Here is a 23,378-nt window from a genome sequence, read left to right on the forward strand (position 1 = left end):
GACACTGTTAAGCAGTTGTATTTACGTTGGCTTCAAAGGGCCAAGGACCCCTCTTTGGGTTTAAACATGTACTAGGTTTGTGATCTCCATGTAGCAAAGCGATTCTTGTCATCCTCGGGGAGCCCAGGGGATGGACTCATCCCAGTGCCGACTGCTCATGGTCTGAACCTGCGGTGTCCTTGGCTTTTCGTGGGAGGCTGCATTGTGGATTGAGGGAGAGTGTCCAGCCGTGGGAATGGAAGGCACTGGGTACTTGCTAAATTTTTGGTGCCATCCTTTAGAAGTAGGTATTATTGGCTCTGTTTTGCAGGTGAAAAAACCGAGGTTGAGGTGGGCTAAGTGTATCCATCAGACTGGACAGAAAACATGACCCACCAATGTGGCCCCATCCATGGTGACATCTTAGAATGGCAGTGATTCATTTGGTCTCAGATCTTGAAGTGTGACTAGCTGCAGCCACCCGCACATTCATAGACATAACAACCGCCAGACACCTGGCACGCCCATGAAGACACACCCTAAGATGTCTGTGGAGATCCCCAGATGACAAGAACACTGGCATTTCTTTGCATCTCCGTGCCCCAGTCCCAGACCTGTTCTGGCACACAGGAAGCTGGTTACGAAGGTATGCAGTGGAGACAGTTTGCAGAAAGAACACTGAGTTTGCCAGACTCCGTGTTATGGAGATATTTTGTACTTGTAGGGGTGGGGGGTGGAGGCTGGAGCATGCCCCAGAGATCACATAGTTATGAGTATTCACAATTATCCAGCAATTAGCATGTGCTGGGAACCCTGCCCAGTGAGAGCTGACAGATCTTCCGTCATTTATTTTTCCCAAGGCTGTGAGGTAAGCACTAACATTAGGCCCATTCTACAGATGAGGGAACTGAGGCTCAGTGAAGTCACTGGCTCCAGGTTACATGGCTGAGAGGACACAGAAACAGGGCTCTTGCCTGTGTGCTTGGTGGGGACTCTCCCCTCCTCTCGTCCCTGTGCCTGTGGTTAGCTAAGAGGAGCCCAGGGCTCTGGAGTGGGACAGGGGATAGTGTTTGGCTGTGTTGCTTGCTCACTGCTCTGAGAACCAGCAGAGGGGCTGAGGTGAGAACTTCACTCCTCCTTGTCAAGCTGTGTACCTTGAAGAAGATATGCCTTTGGGGTTTGAAGTGGCCCTGGAGCCAGCCCTACCTGGCAGTCCTGCTTTGCTACTTGCTAGTAAGTTATTCAGCCTCTTGGAGCCTCAGATTTCTCATCCCTTAAACGAGCTAATAACACTGAGGTAGTGGTGAGGGTTAAATGGGATGAGGTCATGTATCTGCAGTGCCTGGAACATCATCGGAAAAACAGCAAGCACCAACTGAGCGCTCAGAGCCTGACAAGTACAAACTCCTGCAATTCTTCCTGCAAGCCTCTGGCGGGAACTGCTACCATCCTCGTTTTACAGGTGGGGCAACTGGGCCACAGAGAGGTGGAGTAGTTTGCCCAACCTCATGCAGCTCTAGTGGTAGAGCTGGGAGGCAGACCCAGGCAGTTTGGCACCAGAGTCCATTCTCCAGGCACCATTCCATTCTCATCTGTCGCAGTGGCAGGTTCTCAGCAATAGGGTTAGATGGCTGCTGGCATTCAGATAGCACAGACAAGACAGAGGTGAGAGTCGGCATTGGATTCTAGAAAAGCGTTGGCCATCCGTGCGTTTTTGGTACAACCCCAGGCATGCCATCCACAGGGATTCTCGGAGTCGTGCTCTAGAGTGTTGCACTGGAGTTGTGTAGCATGTGCGGCCTGGGAAATGGGCGTCATGAATCCAGTCGCTGGCATGGCTGCCGTTCATCTGGCTGAGTGACCCCCAGCAGGTCCCCATGTTCTCTGGGCTTTATTTCCTCACCTACTAAATGGGAGTTGGCTTCAGTGATGACCAAGCTGTTCGGTCACTGCATGCTGTGGATCTCTGCCATCTGAACTTAGAGACAGTGAAACATGCCTGACCACACAACTTCTTCAAGAGTCCAAACTTTGATTCTAAAAGGGCACATGCTTTGCTTTCATTAGAGGCTGAGTCGGGGCCTCATCTCTGGTGCACAGAGCATGAAGATGCTACTTTTGTTTTTTGGTGGAAGCCATTTTGGTTCCCCATACACGGCTACAGGAAGAATTTTGGAGGGAGTCTCTCATTGCAGGTGGAGGCCAGAGCTACATGGAAATGCTGCCTTTTGCAATTTCCTGCAATGCAGTTACGTGCCTCCAAGAAGAACAACGGTGACTACAAAGACCAGAACGACTTCATGGCACTGTTAGCTGTAGTTTTCAGTTCCGGCTTTTGGCATGTTGGAGGGAGACCCGTGCTTGTTGCAGGGAGTGAGAAACTAATACCCATCCAGGCATGGTGTTCCAAACTTGTTCTGTTGGATCTTTTCCTTAGCCCTGTGATTAGCACTGGATGAATTCATCTGCTTTTTGGACTCACTGACCATCTCACACTGTTTTTAACATGCTTGGGGTTTGATAAAACTGGAAAGATATTTGCCAAGCCCCTTTTCCCTTCATTTTTAAACCCATGTGGATTTTAGGAGGAATTTAATCCATATGTTTCTGATCCATGTGCTCTTAACTCATCAGAACCTTGTTTCAAAAGCTATTTGATGTCCAACGAGTTTTTGGGGTTGGGTTTTAAATCTTTTAAAGTCTTCCCTTCCCAGCTTTGAAATGAGATGTTGCCTTTTGCCAAGCATAAATGAGCTCCCAAGTCGAAAAGAGGTTCATGTTTGGTTCACAATTAGAGAAATGTGAATTCTCAGTGGGCTGTGATATGAGCAAGACCTGCTCTCTTTTCAAGACCTGTCAGGGCACTCCCCCAAATCATGACCACAGCCTTTGGGGCCAGGAGCCTTCTCATTGGCTGGGTGAACAGTCTTTGGGGCTAGAAGCCATCTCATTGGCTGGGTGAAAAGCCTTCCAGCCAGGAGCCACCTCATTGGCTGGGTGAGACAGGACTCAGGGAGCTCCTTTACAGGGAACCAGTTTGACTCTGTCCAGAGAATTGGAGCTTGGAAAACATTTTTGAGGACTAGACTCCCCACATTTTAGAGGAATGTAACTTAGGCAGGACTTCTAATAAAACATACTTTATTTGTTCGTAAAATCTGAGTTATTTTGAACTTTTTATGATGAAAAGTTTAAAACACAAGAGTAGAGAGTGCCTCCCTGAGCTCATGGAGCTTTAGCACGTATCAGTGCAGTGCTAATCCTGGTGATTCCAAAATGAATTTGGACCTCAGATCAGTTCCTCCTTACAATATTTCAGGGTCTATCTCTAAGACGTTAGGAAGGATTCTTAAAAATTCCACAATACCCTTATCACAAACTGACGAGAAATCTCCAGTGTCATACAATATCCGCCAGAGATTAAATTTCCTCTATTTTCTTTTAATTTTTTTTATTTTTATTTTTACAATTGGCTTATTTGAATCAAGGGCTGTATATTGCATTTGGTTGCTGTCTCTCTGAGATTGCTTTTTTGTTTGTTTGTTTGTTTGTTTATTTGTCAGGAATACATTTTATTCTGAGTTTATTAAATCTAACCTCTAATCTTATTCACCAAGGTGATGATGCTTCAATGTCATCCGTAGACGCTCATCCCTAATTCATTTGAAAATCCAAGGGCTTGTGCCAGCCAAACAGATGAGTAGGTACTCTGATCATCTATTCACGTAGGTCACTGCTGATGGGCTCGTTGTCCAGTGAAGCAGGATTCCGTGGCTGCTGCAGTGGGGCCAAGGTTGGATTCTGGAATTTTGTTCAAGGCTCAGTGGTACAGTCATTCTCTTGAGATCTATTCTCTTCCAGGTCTTCCCCTTTCCCTTCCTTACGATCACGAGGTCCCACAATAGGCCATTTGCAAGCTGGGGAGCAAGGAAGCCAGTCCAACTCCCAAAACTGAAGAACTTGGAGTCTGATGTTTGAGGGCAGGAAGCATCCAGCACAGGGAAAAGATGGAGGCTGGGAGGAGGTTGCTTCTAATCCATAGTTCCTCTCCTCTCCTTTCCTACTCCTCCTTCCCATCCTTCTCCTTCCTCTCTTCTTTTCTTCTTCTCCATACCCCTCCCCAACCCCACTCTCTCTCTCATTGCAATTTATTTGATAAGGAAACAAGCCATTTATCATGTGGCATAGCCCATACTTTGAATTTTTCTGACTGCATTCTTGCATTTAACAAGTTCTTCCCCTACAAAATATGAATTCTTAAGGCTTATGTAGGAAAAATATTTCATACAATCAAGTCTATTAGAACAATTTATTTTAAATTTTGATAGGCTTACTATCTCCCTTTTTCCTACCTTGGAATACATCCTCTCAGCCCTGCACATTCTCTGGGCATACCTGATACCCACATGCATTTTCTGTCTGGATCCGTGGTTACAAGGCACAGATGTTGCAGGGTGGGGAGCCAGTTTTATCGTGACCAAGCCTCGGCAGGAAGGAGGGGCAAGAACAGCCAGGGAGGGAGATGCTTTTCCAGGGACGCCCTCGCTCCTGATCAGAGGGGAACCCCAATCATCTTTCCCTCTTGTCCAGCTCCCTCCTGTGAGTCAGCAGCCAAAAACTCTCTTTTCTTCACTCACACGATGCATTGGTTACTAGGGTATGAACCAGGGGAGCCCATTTCCAGGTGAGAGGAAAGCTGCCTTGCTCCTTCCTGCCTCCACCTGCTTTTGAGAAATGCAAGCTGTTGCCAGACTGACTTCATTCAGCTCCTCACACTGGCTGGTCCTGCCCTAACCTCGAACATTTTGCACGGCTCGCCCCTTTGCCCAGAACACCCGCTGCCATCACTGCCACCCATTTGTACGCACACATTCATCACTCACGTAGGACTTTTCCCAAACTTTCCCATGTGGTCCTTGATACGGCTTGGCTCTGTGTCCCCACCCAAATCTCATCTCAAGTTGTAATCCCCACGTGTCGAGGGGTGGGGGGATCTCCTAGGAGGTGATGGATCATAGGGACAGTTTCCTCATGCTGTTCTTGGGGTAATGAGTGAGTTCTCACGAGATCCAGTGGTTTAAAAGTGTTTGGAAGTTCCCCCCGCCCCCTCTCTCTCTCCTACCACCCAGTGAAGAAGCTTCTTGCTTCCTGTTTGCCTTCTGCCGTGATTGAAGTTTCCTGAGGCCTCCCCAGCCAAGTGGAACTGTGAGTCAATTAAACCTTTTTTCTTCAAAAATTACCCAGTCTCAAATAGTTCTTTATAGCAGTGCGAAAATGGACTAATACAGTCATGTTACTTGTACACTTATTTACTTATTATTTTTCATTAAATCTACTTTTTTCCCAAAAGAAAATTTTAATATCTTTAAGAAAATATATGTGTGTGTGTATATATATATATATATATATATATATATTTTTTTTTTTTTTTTTTTGAGATGGAGTGTCACTCTGTTGCCCAGGCTGGAGTGCTGTGGCATGATCTTGGCTCATTGCAACCTCCTCCTCCCAGGTACAAGTGATTCTTCTGCCTCAGCCTCCTGAGTAGCTGGGATTACAGATGCCCACCACCATGCCTGGCTAATTTTTGTAGTTTTAGTAGAGACAGGATTTCACCATATTGGCCAGGCTGGTCTCAAACTCATGACCTCAAGTGATCAGCCCGCCTTAGCCTCCCAAAGTGCTGGGATTACAGGCATGAGCCACCGCACTCAGCCTATTTTACTTTTAAAAAGTAAAAATCAGAATTACACATATTAAATAGTATTAACATTTTGGTTTATAAAAATAGCTTTTAAAAAAAGAAAAGTTAAAAAAATAAAAAAGTAAAAGCAAACGAACAAACAAAAAACAGGTAAAAAAGAACTAGAGGCAACTATTAGGTCCAGGAAAAGAAAAAAATTATACAAAAAGGAAATAAAATGATAGTACACTACTTGTCTCAGATTAAATAATATTTTTATGGTCATAAGAAGAAAAACACTGGCTGCCAATTTTATGGAAAATTACAATATAGTTCTATTAGGAGAGTGTGGGAAAGAGAGGTGGATATATGAACTATTTCCTTTAATAAAAGTCAGTAGTTAAGGCCTGAAACTGATGAATCAAGAAACAGTAACACATACATATTAGAAGAGAGAGCTAAGGGAATTAAAAGTGGTTGTCTTGAGAGCAAGGCATGATGGAAGTAGGGGACGTAGCAACAGGGATCCTCTTTTTTTTTTTTTTTTTTAATGTTTGACATGTTTGCTGTGGTGTTTTCTCTTGTGCTGGGACACTAGTGCTCTTTTCAATCTGGAGATGCATGTTCTTAGATTATGGGAACTTTTCTTACCTTACTTCTTTGACTATTTCTTTATTGTTCTCTTGTTCTATCTTTCTGGAATGCCTATTAATGGAATATTGGACCTCAAGGATTGATTCTCTAAATTTTGAATTTTCTCTCCCATTATCCTTCTTATTACTACCCCCAAACCCCTCCACTTACTTTCTGGGAGCATTTTCTCTCCTTTATTTTTCAACACTTACTGAATTTTTGATTTATGCTGTCATACTTGTCTAAAAATCTATTTTCATTCTAGGTGAGCCTTAAAAATAGCATTCTATTCTTGCTGTCTTTGATAGATACTGTAGCTTCTCTTTTTTCTAAGGCAGGGGTTGGCAAACTTGTTTCGTAAAGGTCTGGATAGTAAATATTTTCAACTCTGTGGGCCTTATGGTCTCTGTTGCATTGACTCCCATCTGCCACTGGTATGTGAAAGCAACCCGGGGCCACACATAAGTGAATGACTGTGGCTATGTGCCAATAAAACTTTATCAATCCTGAAATATGAATTTCATATAATTTTCATGTGTCACAAAATGTTATCCTTCATCTGACTTTTCCCAGTCATTTAATAAAGTAAAAACGGTTCTTAGCTCACAGGCCCAGCTCGATTTGGCCTAGGGGCCATAGTTTGTTCAAATTTGCTCTAAGGTTAATATATTAATAGTATCTCTAACTGTATTATTTTTTCCCCAATGCTCTGGATTTTCTCATGTTTGTGAGGATTTTTTGTTTTAAATGTTTGCTTGTGTTCTCTGACTTTCACATTGCAGACCCCTGAATTGGCAGTCATGTTTTGAAGCCAGGCACACAGAGTCATATGGCAGGTTTATGAGCACAGAGGAGATATGTACATGGGTGGGCTTCCCTCCAGGGGATGGAGGGTTCTGCAGTCCTCCAAAGGTTCTCTCTCTGTACATTCTGTTTCTCCTGGCATGGATCTTGCTGCCTCTTGTCTTGGAACACGAGCCTGGTGACTGGCACGCTGGGGCTGAGCAGGGCAGGAGGTGGTAGGAGCTTACATTTGAGGATGCTGACTTTTGTCATTATGTTTGCAGTGCAGCATTGCTCCATATCTCTGGGGACACTTTGCTGGGCTCTTCAGTTTAATATATCCAGAGAAAATGGTGATGACCTCTGAAAAGGGATGAGGTGGACAGATATCCTCTCTGTATGACATGGGACTGAGGTCTGGTTCAGGGACCTATAGAGTCTAATTGCCCCCACGCCGCCTCTTCGCTCAGCCCCTGCCTCAGTTCACCTTCTGAGGTAAAGGGGGCTTCCAACTCCCAAGCGTTCCCAGGGGTCTGCAGGAGTATAGTGAACGAATAGGGGGGCTTAGGGCTTGTGGGGATGCCCTCCTCAACACATCGCTGTGGAGGTATCTTCCAGCTGCTTCCCAGCTTCATGTACAACACCTTAGAGCCATTCAGGGTCCCAGATGTCTTCTCATTTCATTGAAAGGAGACTTTGGGTTTACTTTTTTCAATTTTTTTCCTTGCAGAGGGAGCTGATTTTTTTTTAAAGCATAGAGGGATTATTCTGCTTTCTTAAAACTGCAAATCCAAACACATTTATTTCACAAAGGAACTTTATGTCCCTAAGGAGGAGGAAAGCCAGGCATCCCTGCCACAAATAAAGGATAACTCTGAAAATGAGCACTTAACTACAATGAGCGAGCTGTTCCCTATTTGATTTTTAGGTGGTGCACAGATGCAGTGTTGCTTATCTTTGAGGCACCCAGTGGGAAAGCTCTTCCCTTTTCCATTCTCTTCCACACCACCTGATTGTATCAAGGAGAGTCTCAGCTTGGTGTGGGCCTGTCCAGCACCTGCTAATCTTCTCATTTAACAGACAGATCCAGGCCTGCAGCACAGAGCCCTGGGCAGGTAGTGATGTCTAGCTAGAGTTTAATCACATTGCTTTGTTTTTATTGTGTTTATTCTTAGTTACATTCTCCTTATCAAGAGATACTAACTTTCCATTTGCAGCAGTGCTGTAAAGTTGGCTTTTAAAAATTATTGAAGTAAAAAATATGATTCGACTTAAAGGAAAATCTTAACAAAATAATGGAACAGTGGCATGTGCTCCGGTAAGCACCATGCTCACTAGAATGGTTAGTGTTTTGGAAGCAGTGCTGGGCAGGATGGGGTTCTGCAGGAGGCAGTGGGAACGCTTGGGGCTTTTCCTCTTCTCCATAATCTAACAAGGCACACGACTACAGGCAAGCCACTTCACCTATCTGAAATCTGTTTGTCTCATCTGTAGAGTGGAGACAATAATCTTGGCCCAGAACCCCTGTCTCACCTTGCAGTTGCGGTTAAGGAGCAGAAAGATGATGAATGTGAAAGTGCCTTGTAAACAATAATTATTATGCATAATTTAATGGTCATTTCTGTACTTGTCTAGCTTCCCTTTTTCTCTCCTCTTTCCCTTTCTCCTCCTTTCTCTTCCTCCTCCCTTCTTCCCCTCTTCTTCCTCCTCCTCTTTTCTCCTTCCCCCTTCTTACTCCTCCTCCTTCCCCGTCCTCCTTCTTGCTCCTCCTGCTCTTCCTCCTCCTTCGTCTTCCTCCTACTCTTTCCTCCTCCTCCTCCTTCCTCCTTCAACCCCCCACATCTCCTCCTTTTCTTTCTTCTCCCTTCTCCTCCTTCTCCTCTTTCCTCCTGCCCTCACTCTTCTTTCTTATCCTTCTCTCTCCTCCTCCTCCCTCCTCCCCTCTTCCTTCCTCTTTTCCTTTCCTCCTCCTTTCTCCTCCCTCCTTCTCCTTCTCCCTTATCCTCCTTCCTCCCCCCTTCCTCCTCTTTCTTTTCCTCCTCCTTTCTCCTCCCTCCTTATCCTGCCTCCTCCTCCTCCTTCCTTCTCCAATATAGAGTCTTTCTGCTTTCTTCTTGATTCCCCATTTACTCATCTTTCTGGAGCTATGAAAGGATATCATGCAGGCAGTTGGGTAGTGAGATGGTTTGGATATTTGTCCCCACTCAAATCTCATCCCCACCCAACAGTGGGGATTGCAATTCAACATGAGATGGGGCCTAGTTAAAGGTGTTTGGGTCTTGGGGGTGGATCCATCATGGCTTGGTGCCAGTGAATGAGTTCTTGTGAGATCTGGTTAAATGTGTGGCACCTCCCCTTCCCTCCTGCTCCCACTCCCACCATGTGACACGCTTCCTCCTGCTTCACCTTCTGCCTCTATTGGAAGCTTCCAGAGGCCTCCCCAGAAACCGAGCAGATGCCAGTGCCACACTTACTGTACAGCCTGCAGAACTGCCAGCCAATTAAACCTGTTCTTTATAAACTACTCAGCCTCAGGTATTTCTTTATAGCAATGCAAGAACGGCCCAACAAAGGTAGAAACTAAAATGAAAGCCATGAGTCCTTGCTAGAGGTACTAGAAATAATTTGGGCTGGCCGCTCAGGGATTCCTCTCACGGCGTTTCTGTATCAGACTCCACTCACATGCCATAGCAATTGGCCCCGTGTCAGGCACATGGCTCATACTGGGCCAGAGTCCAGCTCCGGCTATCTCCCACTGGCGCAGGTGGGTGACCCCGCTCTTCCCCAGGAGGGTGCTCGGGGGCTGTGATTGAGGTGTCGGGGAGTGAAGCCCGATGGAGCTGACTGAGAGGCCCCCCCGTGAGAAGGCTTTTCCCTTTTCCATTCTCTCCAGTGGCGTCTGACTACGGAAGGAGGGGCTCAGTTTGGTAGTTCCTTTTTTGTTTCTTGGAGAGGAAAAACAGAGGGGAAAGAGGGAGAGACAGAACAACATTTCAGTCCCCAAGGCCCACTCTGCTCCTGATATTTGATTAAGGAACTTGATACCTTCTTTAATCCCGATATTTTATTAAAGAAGTTGATAAATTCTTAAGCTGGCTCGCTTAAGCCAGTTTCTGTTTCATTTTTGTCACCTTCAACCCGGAGTCCTGACTAAATACATCTGTTAACATTACACTTAAAAGCACATATTAAACAATTCATTTGGTGGCTAGAAAATAGGGCGTCTGTGGACAGACGTTGGGTGGGTCTAGCTGCTTTGCGCTGGCCTCCTGAAGTGCTCTGGAGAAAGGACCTGCGTTCTTGTTCAGGTATTTGACCCTTAAATGTGTTTAGCGTCATTGCCAGCAGCTGGCTCCTATGATAGATAGCCTGTTCCAGCTCGTATGTTTTCATCACCTCACTACGTGTTTTCATGTTTGTGCCATTTATTTGTCACAGTGTCCCTTTGATATGGTCAAGAACGATGGATGGATTGATTAATTAATTTGACCAAGCAACATTGTGGACCACCTGCCAAAAGTTGGGGGACCTTGGGGGATAAGGATGTAAGATGGAATTTCTGTAGCCAAGTAGGGAGGTTAAGAGATATGGCCCTAACACTCAAGTATTAGGTTGATGCAAACTTAATTGTGGTTTTTGCCATTACTGCAATTACGTTTGCACCACACTGATATCATTATCCCTTTAATAAAACAAAAACAAAAACAAAAAACAGAGGCAATGAGCAAGGTTAAGGGACTCGCCTGGAAAGTCTCGGGGCTTTCAAATGGAACCAGGAGTAGGGCCATATCTCTTAACCTCCCTACTAGAGTCTTTCCACTTCAGCCTGCTTGCCACTTTGCAGTGTTTGAAAGATGTCCACTCTTAGATACTTCTCTTGATCTAAAGCAGCATGTCTGTATCAGACCCCACCCCTGGGCCACAGCGACTGGCCCTGCATCAGGCACATGACTCATTTGGGGCCAATCAGAGTCCAGCTCTGGCCTGTTCCCACTGGTGCAGGTGGGTGACCGTGCTTGCCTATACCAATTTAGGCAGATTTGTGGATGTCTCTGGGCCCCTGCACTCCGAAGGGCGAAACACAGTGTTGGACACATAGGACTCATGACTTGTAGCCTATGAGTGTGAGCACCCAAGCCTTGGCAGTTTTATTTGGTTCAAATATATTTTTAAATACACTGTATCTAGGCAGATCTTATACTTGGTAGCCATTTGAGCAGCTTAGCATCTGTTGCCTTATGTTTGGCCTACTTCAGTCATTTTTGTTATCTTCCAGGCCCTTACAGACTTTTGAGTTTGCAACCCCTGGATCACTACGTAGCCTCTGACATATGTTCTATTCCTGACATTTCTATGATTAAATCGTAGTGTTTTTTAAAAGCATAGGTACAACATACACAACATTTCGCATCAAGTATACACCTTTATGATCACTGCTCAGGTCACGGGATGGAATATATTCATTCCCCGAAAGTTCCCTTGTGTCCTTTTTCCGGTTGATATCTACCTCCGCCCCAACCTAGCAGAAGCCATTCTTTTGATTTCTAGCACCATAGATTGTTTTTCTCTATTCCTGACTATCAGAGAATAAATGGAATCAAAACAAGTGTGCCCCTTTGCGTCTGTGTTATCTCCCTCAACGTTATGATTGTGAAGCTCATCCCTGTGGCATATCTAACAGTGGTTTTTCGTTTTTGATTGCAGTGTAGTATTCCTCTATGTGAATACACCACCATTCGTTTCTCCATCTATTGTTTGTTTGTTCGTTTGTTTGTTTGTTTTGAGACAAGGTCTCACTCTGTCACCCAGGCTGGAGTGCAGTGGTGTCATCTTGGCTAACTGCAACTTCTGCTTTCCAGGTTCAAACCATCCTGCTACCTCAGACTCCTGAGTAGCTGGGACTACAGGTGCATGCCACCACACCTGGTTAGTTTTTGTATTTTTTTTTTTTTTTTTTGTAGAGATGGGGTTTTACCATGTTGCCCAGACTGGTCATGAACTCCTGAGCTCAAGACATTCACCCACCTCGGCCTCACAAAGTGCTGGGATTACAGGTGTGAGCCACTGCATCTGGCATTCTATCTACTGTTGATAGATGCTTGGGTTATTCGAAGTTCTTGTCCATTACGGGTAAAGAACTTTTTTGCACATGCCTTCTTGGAGAACACAAGCCCTCATTTCTCTTAGGTAGAGATTTGGAGAAGAACTTGCTGGGTCGTGTGGTGTAAGCACTTTTAGCTTTGGTAGGTTCGCCAGATTGCATTCTCGTGAGGCCAAGCTCTTGCTCCTCTATTTCTTACTCTTTGGGGGGGCTATGTAAGCACATGCTTCACCCCCCTTCTCTCCCAACACACAGTAAAGTGCCTGGCACATAGTAGGTGTTCAGCAAACACCTAATGGTTGGGGAATGAATACTGAAGACATCCCTCTTCCCATCTCACCATCAGGACAGTCACTGCCAGCAGTCTCGTTGCCATCACAGGTGACACTTGAGGAGACCTCCCTAGGGACATTGTTGTATTAGTCCGTTCTCACACTGTTAATGAAGACATACCCAAGACCGGGTAATTTATAAAGGAAAGAGGTTTAATTGACTCACAATTCTGCAGGGCTGGGGAGGTCTCAAGAAACATGCAATCATGGCCGAAGGGGAAGCAAACACGTCCTCCTTCACATGGTGGCAGCAAGGAGAAGTTCCCAGCAATGGAGTGGGGGATGTCGCTTATAAAACTATCAGATCTTGTGAAAACTCACTATCAAAAGAACAGCATGGAGGTAACCACCCCCATGATTCAGTCGCCTCCCACTTGGTCCCTTCCATAACACGTGGGGATGAACAAGTGGTAAGATGGGAACTACAATTCAATTCTGGGAACTACAATTCAAGATGAGATTTGGGTGGGGACACAGCCAAACCATGTCAGTCATCTTCTCTAATCTTCACAGAGGCTGCTGAGGCTGGTATCACTGTACGCATTTCACAGGTGAGGAAGCTGAGGCTCAGCACAGGTGACCTCCTGCCAGCACATTTCGAGCTGGGTCATAGATCTGCCGAAGGCCATGCACTCAGCCACAACGCTGTCTGCTTCTGGGCACCTCAAAGCCTTAGGTTCATCCTGGCAACCCGTTTTTCAGACAGCTCTCGGCAGCTTGTCTGCTCTGTGGCATTGTTTGCGGAAACAAGAGCATTGCTAGACAGTTTGGCTTCCCCTGGGATGTCTCCAGGGGCTACAGTCTGTTTATAGATGGACCCTGGGCCTTTTCCTTTACTGGCCTCTATTGACAAATAAATGACTGACTCACCAGAGTAAAAATACACTTCTGGTTGGAGCTGTGTAGAGTTATTAAAAGTTTGTTGTGTCTACTCTGATGGTACAGCCACTGTCCTGGGAGAGGGCAGCCGACTGAGCTGTAGGACAAATACAAGTCAACGTCTTTTCTCCTGACTCAGTCATATATTTTGGGTCATGGGGACAAGGCTCACGTGGTTGCCTCTCTGGTGGTGTGGCAGGGTGACAGGGAGGCAGGGTGGCAGGGTGGCAGGGAGGCAGGGTGGCAGGGAGGCAGGGTGGCAGGGTGGCCGGGAGGCAGGGAGGCAGGGAGGCAGGGCGTTGGGTCTGGAGCCAGGAGACCTGGGCAGTGCTGCAGCTCTGTCATTTCCTGGCAGAGTGACCCTGGACAAGTCCCCTAACTTCCTTGAGCCGGGCCTGCCTTCTGCCTGCAAAATGACAATCACACACCTTCCCTCCCAGGGTTGTGAGAAGGAACCAACAAGGATGGATGCAAACACGATTTCAAACAAGTTGCGTTGGTGAACATCTTGGGATAGGAAGGATTGGCCTGATGTGAACTGGGAGAGGAGGGCTGGTCAGATCACAGAAATCTTTTGGGAATTGGGATGCTGTAGTTTGGAGGGATCAGTGTATGGCGATGCTGTCCAGCTCCCATCCTGTGTTTGTGGCAGACATTGCTAATCGATCATCATGTCTTTCCTGATGGGGCTGCAAATGAAATGGAATCACACAATGTGCAGTCTTTGGGGATCTTTCTCAGGATAAGCCCCAGGAAGTCACCCCCAATTGGTTAGAGTTGACAGGGAAGCTGAAACCTTTTTGCAGTTCTTGCTAAAGATTAGTGTGTCCCAAGTTCTGAGCCACATTCTACTGGGCATTCCTCAGATGGTTTAGGTGGGATGTCAGGGCTTATGTTTAACGGAATTGGGTTAAAAATGCAGGAAGTTATTTCCTTTCACTCCTTCTTCAAGATTTCTGATGATCTGATTGCCCTGCTATGCCTGCACCCCCTCTCTTACCACTTGTTCATCTGCATTTTTAACAAAAAGAGCTGAGTCTCAGCTCAGAGCTGAGGGCAGCCAGAGTGTCTGGCTAGATACTCATAAACCTTCTTTTGTTTTCATGGCATTTATTTATATACATTGTGACTTTCTCTTGGTGGCACCCAGTGTTGGTTTTTCATTTATATTAGCGATGTGAAGGTTTCTTCTAAAGTGAGTTTAGTTGGATGAAAGTGAGTCAATTTAGGGAAGGGTGTCAGTGGCCAGGAGTGCTGGTGGCCACATCAAGTCTCCTGAAGGATCTGCCATCATGCTGGCCATGGTTGGAATTCTGAAGGTCACACATGATCCCTTATGCTCTGAAAATACAGCCCTGAGCTCTGGGGATCTGGGGGAGAGCGTGAGCATCACAAGAGTGGGCTTCAATGGGATCCCTGGGCAGAGAGTGGCAGGAATGGGGCTGGCTGCTGGGAGGGCAGGGGAGGGTGAGGTGGCTCTCCAGGGCTGCCAGGGTGGCCGTGAGGGTGGGGAGGACGCTGGGGCTTGTTATTGCTGGGTTTAAGGGGTGAGAAAGAGTGGGAAGTCTGGGATGTCGCCCAGGATTGGTGCCTTGGCGACGAGTTTCCTGGGTGTGCCACTCCACTTGCCAACGTGTTTCCTGGGAAGCAAGGAGGAAGCACTGATGTGCCACCTCCCATGAGGTTTTGCTATTTCCACACTTAAACATTTTTTTTTTTAGATTTTCATTTTTAATTGTGGTAAAATACATGTAACAAAATTTACCATCTTAACCATTTTGAAGTGCACACTTCAGGAGCAGTAAGTGCATTCATGTTGTTGGGCAACTGTTGCCCCATCCATTGCTGGGACTTCTCCATCATCCCAAACAGAAACTCGGCACCCAGCAACCTCCCACTCTCCATGACTCCTCCAACGCCAGCCCCCAGCACCCACCATTCCTCTTTCTGTCTCTGTGACTGTGACCACTTTAGAAAACTCAAAAAAGTGAAATTGTGCAGTCTTTGTCTTTTTGTGTCTGGCTGACTTCACTCAGTATCATGTCCTCAAGGTTCATCCATGCCGTGGCCTGTGTCAGGATCTTCTTCCTTTTCAAAGGCTGGCGAACACCCCACTGTAAGTATATGCCGCATTTTACTCTGTCCATCTGTGGGCATGTGAGTTGCTTCCACCTTCTGGCTAATCACACTGCTGTGGACATGGGTGTCCAAATATCTGTTCAAGTCCCTGCTTTCAGTTCTTTCTTGTCTAGGAATTGCTGGATCCTAGGACCAGACTTCAATCTTTAAACCCCACAGGATGAATCTCTAATGACGAAACTGAGGAGTGAGATTGGCCTCAGGTGGCGGATGTCATAGAGGAGAAGGAGCTTTCCCAGCAGCCCGTCAGTCACCAGATGTGTGTCTCAGCTCAGCTTCCCCAGGAGCAGAGCCTGAGGCAAGGGTTTGGGTGCAAGGAGTTTATCGGCAAGGTGGTTCCAGGAAGCACCCATATGGGAGAGGGGAAGGGAGGCAGGGAAGGGATGGAGCCAATAGGGGTGCATGAATGAGGGGGTCACTGTGAGAGCACCTGGACTCAGCCCTACTGGGGACCTCGGGAGGTCACAGCACAGGCCTCAGCATTGTCCCATGCTGGACTAGGATGCAGGAGCATGGGCTGCCTCCAGCTTGTCAGTGGCTGAGGGCTGCTCTGGGGTGGGGTTGTGCTTCCCACTGGGCAGGAACAAGGCCTGAGCACCAATGGCTAGGAACGTCTTCAGCAAGTCTCAGGAGCTTGTGGTGGGAAGCCATTGTCATGGACAGGCAGTGGGAGCATGCCTGGGCCAGGCACAGGGGGCCTCTGGTATAAGAGAGGTGACCATGAAGCCCTGCCAGAGGCTCCCTCACTCCGGAGGCTCCAGCTGGAGTTGAGCTGTGTTCACCAAGGTCAGGAGTCCTTCTGCTCTCAGCTCTCCCTCAGCAGGCCAGAGTCCAGCACGGGGACCTCCTCTTGATGACCCAGAGAGACAGGATTTACCCTGTGACAAAGGGCTGCAAAACCAATGTTCTGGAAAGACCACGGATGGGATTCATCCTGGGACCAGGAGGAGGGGCTGTGTGCCCCTCTGCTCCTGTCATAGCCTTCCAGCACCCTGAGCCTGGGCTCAGCCTCAGGCTATCTCACAGGGCACAGCCAGCTGCCACCCCATGTCAGAGCGGGTACAGATGAGCAAACTCTCCCTTCCTCACTTCACAGCTGAGTCGTCTGCGGTGGTTCAGCTGGGGCCACGCTGCTCTCGGGAAGTAAGGACACCACTTGAACCCAGGCCTCCTGCCTCCTGAGTACAGCCCTTTCCTGCAATGCTCAGGGCAACAGCACAGGCCTTCTGTTGGCCTCCGGAGAAGCTTGGTGGTTGTTTAGTCTCCTGTAATCTCCCGTGCCTGGAGACCAAGAGGCTAGGGCTCACCCTCCAGGCTGTGTGCGAGGATTTTGCAACTGTGGTGAGACACGATTTAACATTTTAGAGACAGAAATGGCCATCTGAAAAGGCTAAAATTATACGTTTTGGCCCCTTCTGTGACCTTTGGAAAGACGCCCAGCTTCTGACAGTCTCCGATGCTGTGTTGGGGAGGAAATCTTATGTTGAAGAAAAGCATGTTGCTTTCATTCCATGATGCAGCATCTGTTTTTGCATCTTTCATTTCAGAGCCCACACTCTATTTCAAAACCTTTCTCACTACCTCTAAGAGGGGCAGCCAAGGACACTCAGGTGGAATGAGCCCACACATTCTTTCCAGGACATAAAGAGGAAAAAATTATTACTTCTACCTCCAAAATACCTTGCAAGAATATGCTTTCTTGCAGTGATTTGAAAAATCCTCCCAGTTAAGTTCTTTTATCAGGAAGGGATATTATCCCCTAGTAATCAGACAGCAGAGACAGACAAGTTCTCTGATTTGCAGAATAAGCACTTTCAGGGGTTACTTGACTCTTAGAACACATCGATGCAGATTCCATTGGAAGTGCTATTTAGAATCTTGGAATCCAAACCAGATGCAAGCACCTTTTCGTTTGGGAATTAAAAAGCAAAATCAAAACCCTAACACCACATTTTAAAAAACATAGTTGAATTCATTGAAAAATTATTGTTAATGGGTTATTTGTAAGAATAACTATGGATCCTGATTGGCTCTGCTTTTTCTTTAGCATTCTTTTGAAGATTTGTGTTACATCACACACGAATACATACACTTGTGGTTTGAACTACTGAGTGACTCAAATCAGTGGAGGGAAATAAGACTTGGTCTCCTGGAGCAGCTGGGTGACCTTGAATCACATTGTACTCTGGATCTGAGCCTCTTCACTTATACATGATTTGGACTAAATCATCCTTCTAGTTACTAGTCAATAAGAAGAAAATAAATATCAATGAGGCAGAGATTTATCTTATGATCACTTAGTAATACATCGACTCAGTATCATTTCTCTGTCTTCTGGCATCAGCACTGTGGCTTTCCATGGGGGTCACTGCTCCCCCACATTCAGTCCCTTTGGTTTGGGTGGGGTTACTTCTTTTTTTTAAGATGGAGTTTTGTTCTTGCTACCCAGGCTGGTGTGCAGTGGCGCGATCTCGGCTCACTGCAACCTCCGCCTCCTGGATTCAAGCCATTCTCCTGCCTCAGCCTCCCAAGTACCTGGGATTACAGGTGCCCGCCACCACACTCCTCTAAGTTTTTCTTTTTCTTTTCTTTCTTTCTTTCTTTTTTTTTTTCTGAGACAGAGTCTTGCTCTGTCGCTCAGGCTGTAGTACAGTGGTGGATCTTGGCTCACTGCAACCTCCACTCCCAGATTCAAACCATTCTCCTGCCTCAGCCTTCCAAGTAGCTGGAATTACAGGTGCCTGCACACTACACCTGGCTATCTTTTTTTTCTGTATTTTTAGTAGAGATGGGGTTTCACTATGTTGGCCAGGCTGGTCTCGAACTCCTGACCTCAGGTGATCCATCCACCTTGGCTTCCCAAAGGGCTGAGATTACAGGCATGAGCCACTGCGCCTGTCCAGGTTACTTTATTTCTGTGTCCAGAAGTGGTTGAGGAATTCAAATTCACCAATCAGACAACTACCCCACATACTCCCTGGACAGTGCTGGGGCCAGGGGTGCACGTGGGACCCATATAAGCCACAGTGACCCAGTGATCATGGACCATTGGGAAAAAAATCTCCCTGTTTGGGCCGGGTGCAGTGGCCCACGCCTGTAATCCCAGCACTTTGGGAGACTGAGGGGGGCAGATCACGAGGTCAGGAGATCGAGACCATCCCGGCTAACACGGTGAAACCCCGCCTCTACTAAAAATACAAAAAAATTAGCCAGGCGTGGTGGGCACCTGTAGTCCCAGCTACTTGGGAGGCTGAGGCAGGAGAATGGCATGAACCCAGGAGGCAGAGCTTGCAGTGAGCCGAGATTGTGCCACTGCACTCCAGCCTGGGCGACAGGGTGGGACTCTCAAAAAATAAAATGAAATAAAATAAAATAAAAATAAAAATTTTCCTGTTTGGCTGGGTAGCTCAGAGGGATAGGACACAAGTCTGGAGCTGCAGGAGCCACCCTGCGTCCCTCAGGAGGCACACACACACACACACACACACACAGAATTACACACACACTCACACACACACTGTTTAAGCCAGTTTGAGTTAGGTTTTTTTCTTGCAAACAAAAAAGTTTTGACAATTGCTGAATTTATATTTTATCTACTAAAACTCACATAAATGTTGCATTCTCTAATAACAGCCACATTTTCCGATTACTATAAAAATAATCTCCGCATGTGACAGAGATGGCAGGGTTTACTGAGTAAACGAGCTGGTGTAATTGATTATCCACATAGATTAAAAGTGAAATTGCATCTCTACTCTCACCACAGACACACACACACACACACACACACACACACACACACACCAGATGGATTAGGAACTAAAATGTAAAAAGCAAAACTTTCAACTTTTAGGAGAAAATACAGGTGGATATATTCCTGACTTTGATACAGAAAAGGATTTCTTAAGCAAGAATTAAAAATGCACCCTAAAAAAAGAAGACGGCCAGAAGAAGCCCCTCTAGAACAAACTTGTTAAGTAAAAGTGATGGTCCAGGCAGGTGGGCTGCCTTCGTTTTTAACTCCAAGTCCAGGCTTGCATGTCCTGGTTTAGAGGCACGAAGCGAGAGTATCTGTCAGGTTCTCTTTGGGTTGTCTTTGTTGATGTAGAAGTCCAGCTTTGGAAGTTTTTTTTTATTCCTGTGTTGATGCTTTTGAATTCTGTAAAATGCACAGCCATCTGTAACCTGGGCTTTAGAATTTCCAAAGCTGCTGAGTCTGGGTTGGCTCTGGGAGGCACATTCATGCAAGATGTCAAAGACCATTATAGCCTGACTACAAATGCATTAGTGCGATTTTAAGGGACTTGTAAAAAATGCCTCTTCTTTTCCAAAAGTTTGCATGTTTGCACCAAGCACACCTTCTGAGATCTGTATGCTTGCTCCAATCACTCCAACAACAATTTCCATTTTAGTAGCTGCCAGGAAGGGCTAGGTTATGGGGCAGTAGGAAATCCCCTTTGGATCTCAGTGGCTTTCTATTTCTAGCTAGTACTGAGTGTCCCTTGCAGGTCAGCATGGCTGTGTTCCATGTTTTCTTCAGGTGTTTGACCCAGAACCCAGGAGGAGGAAGCAGCTTCTATTTGAAACATTGTTACCTGGAGCTGAGGGAAAAGGGCTTGGTGAACTATGGGCTAGTTCTTAAAGTGACAGGCATTTCCACTTATATTTCATTAGGCCAAGCAAGTCAAGTGGCCAAGCTGGATTTAAATGGGGCAGAGGTGTATAATTCTGTAGGAGGGAAACCAGAACTTTTGGTGCACAGTGCTAAACTCTACTTTGCATTTCTAATTGTTTGTGAAATTGAGACGTGGGCTCTGAGAGCAAGTAGACAACATTCTGTGAGCTTCACATGGTGTACAAGGTCTCATGTCTTTTCCACACGCTCCCTGAGCTGTGTTCTGTATGGTTTTTGTTCTGTACCCCCAGGGCTTGGCGTGCCAGCAGACACACGGCAGGGGCTCAGTCTGTGTTCCTTGCTAGGCAGGTGTAGCTGGCCCCACTTTCCAGATAAAAATTAAGACCCAGAGAAGCCCAAAGATGACACAGGCGACACAGAAAGGTTGATTTAGATTTTTTTTTTTTTCTGCTACTTGGAGCAGCTTCCCAGGCATGTCTGCAGAGACACTTATTTTATTTGGGGAGCACTCTAAGGTCACGTAGATGTGTGGGTCAGCCTCCCCTTGGCCTCCCACTCCCTACAGCGACCACCACGAGCTGAATCTGATGAATGCTAGCTACTGTGGGCTTCTGTGTTTATGTGTGTGTGCACCTATGTATTTCTGTCTGGTGGAGTTTTCAGTTTGGTTTCTTTGTGTATTTGATGCTGTCCGACACGTCGGTGTGAGGTCTTTCTTGAATTGGGGTGTGGACGTACATGATACGTTATTATTATTCAGAATCATTTATTTTGAATGCTTCTGAATAATAGTAATAGTTGAGGCATGCTGGTTTCAGAAGGAATCCATTCATTCAGAAAATAAGACCCGGGGATCTTCAAAAGTGCAAATGGGGTGGGAGGGTGTGTGAAGGCACCTTAGTATCTGATCAACAAAAATCCAAAGGATGATTTTTCGGTTGTTCATTTACTACTATTTATGCCTCACCATCACCCCAGGTTTTGCTTATATTGAGGCACATAATCTTTTATTTTATTCGTCGAAGTTATTAGAAACCAAACTAGCACACAAGTGATCAACTCTGGTAATATTTGGCACACTTCTTTACTTAAATTGGATTCAAAGCACTTAGTGAAGGCCTGGAAGATTCTTTTTGCTTCCTTCAAAGTGAAGTAAATGCAAATATTTACTATACCTTATTGTTAGCAGAGAAAGAAACTGTATCCAGGAGAATTAATAGTAATAATAAAATAATAATAATAAACAACTTCTCCAAAGGTTTACAAAGTCCCAGCAGATAAGTTTCAAAGTCTTTTTTGGTCATTTACTGACAGTAAAATTAATAAGTGTTTGTAAAAAAATCCAAACATTACAGATGTAGAAAAGATTTTATTTTTAAAACATTTTATTCATGTCACTTTCTGGGATTTTAATCTGTAATTTATACGAATTATTTTTGTTCTGTTATAATGTATTTAAATATGTTTATAAATAAACAAGTGACACACAGTTAATTTAATTTTATGTTATTTTTGAGACAGGGTCTCACTCTTTCGCTGAGGCTGGAGTGCAGTGGTGCCATCTCAGCTCACTGCAGCCTCGACCTCCTGGGCTCAAGAGATTCTCCTGCCTCAGCCTCCCGAGTAGCTGGGACTACAGGCATGCACCACCACACCTGGCCAATTTTTTTGTATTTTTTTTTTTTGTAGAGATGGTACTTTGCTATGTTGCCCAGGCTGATCTTGAACTCCTAGGCTCAAGCGATTTGCCCTCCTCAGCCTCCCAATGTGTTGGGATTACAGGCCTGAGCCATGGTGCCTGGCAACATACAGTTATTTTAAAAAATTCAAATAACAATGAAATAAATCTATAACGTAGTGGGTATCAGTCCTCACTCTCGGGATAACCACAGTTACAGACATTTGGAACATATTTGCATGAAAAATCCAGCAGCTATTATTTTTATTTCTTTTTAATAAAAAATGGGAAATGACCTTACTTCCTGCTTTATTGCTGCTTTTTCACTTAATGATAGACTTTGGGCATTTTCCATGATTACACACACGGATCTTTGCTCTTTCATGGCTGGATGGTTTTCTCCGGATTGCAGTTCGTTTAACCAATCCCTTTTTAGTGAACACTTGGATTGCTTCCAGTTATTTGCTACGATAAATGGTGCTACAGTGAAAACCCTCGTACAGCTATTTGGCACATTTATGAGAGTGCCTTTCAAGATACATTTCTCGAAGAAGAACTCTAAGTCAAAGGAGAGGTGATTCTTTAAAGAAAACTTACTACATACAAGCATCTTGTCCTTCACGCAGGTTGTTTGAACCAGTTGGTGCTCCTACATGGATTTTCTTATTCCACAACCTGTTTAACATCCTGTACTTTGAAGGTGCCTTGAACGACAGCTTGCTTTTTCAGAAGTACCTAGAATCATTGTTAAAACAAAATTTTTTTCCCAAGAGAATCTTGACTGTCCAGGTAACATTACCTGCTATTGTCACTATTAAAAAGATACTGCCACACTCTGTAATGAGCACTGCTGCTTCAGTGCTCACCATACTGAGAGGTGAAGCTGGCTAGGCTTCTGGGTCAGGTGGGGACTGAGAGATCTTTTCTGTCTAGCTAAAGGATTGTAAATGCACCAATCAGCGCTCTGTGTCTAGCTAAAGCTTTGTAAACGCACCAATCAGCACTCTGTAAAAATGCACCAATCACTGCTCTGTGTCTAACCTAAAGCTTTGTAAACGCACCAATCAGCACTCTGTAAAAACACACCAATCAGTGCTCTGTGTCTAGATAAAGGTTTGTAAATGCACCAATCAGCACTCTGTAAAAACAAACCAATCAGCACTCTGTAAAAATGGCCCAATCAGCACTCTGTAAAAATGGCCCAATCAGTGCTCTGTAAAATGGACCAATCAGCAGGACTTGGGTGGGGCCAAATAAGGGAATAAAAGCTGGCCACCCGCGCCTTCAGGGGCAACCTGCTCAGGTCCCCTTTTGGAACCTTTCTTATTTCTTTCTTTGCTATAAATCTTGCTGCTGCCCACTCTTTGAGTCTGCACTGCCTTTAAGAGCTATAACACTCAATGTGAAGGTGTGCAGCATCATTCCTGAAGTCAGCAAGACCACGAACCCAGCAGAAGGAAAAAACTCTGGACACGTTTGAACGTGTGAAGGAACAAACTCCGGACACACCATCTTTAAAAACTGTAACACTCACT

This window comes from Macaca nemestrina, chromosome 18, assembly GCF_043159975.1.
Source record: "Macaca nemestrina isolate mMacNem1 chromosome 18, mMacNem.hap1, whole genome shotgun sequence".
Lineage (NCBI taxonomy): Eukaryota > Metazoa > Chordata > Mammalia > Primates > Cercopithecidae > Macaca > Macaca nemestrina.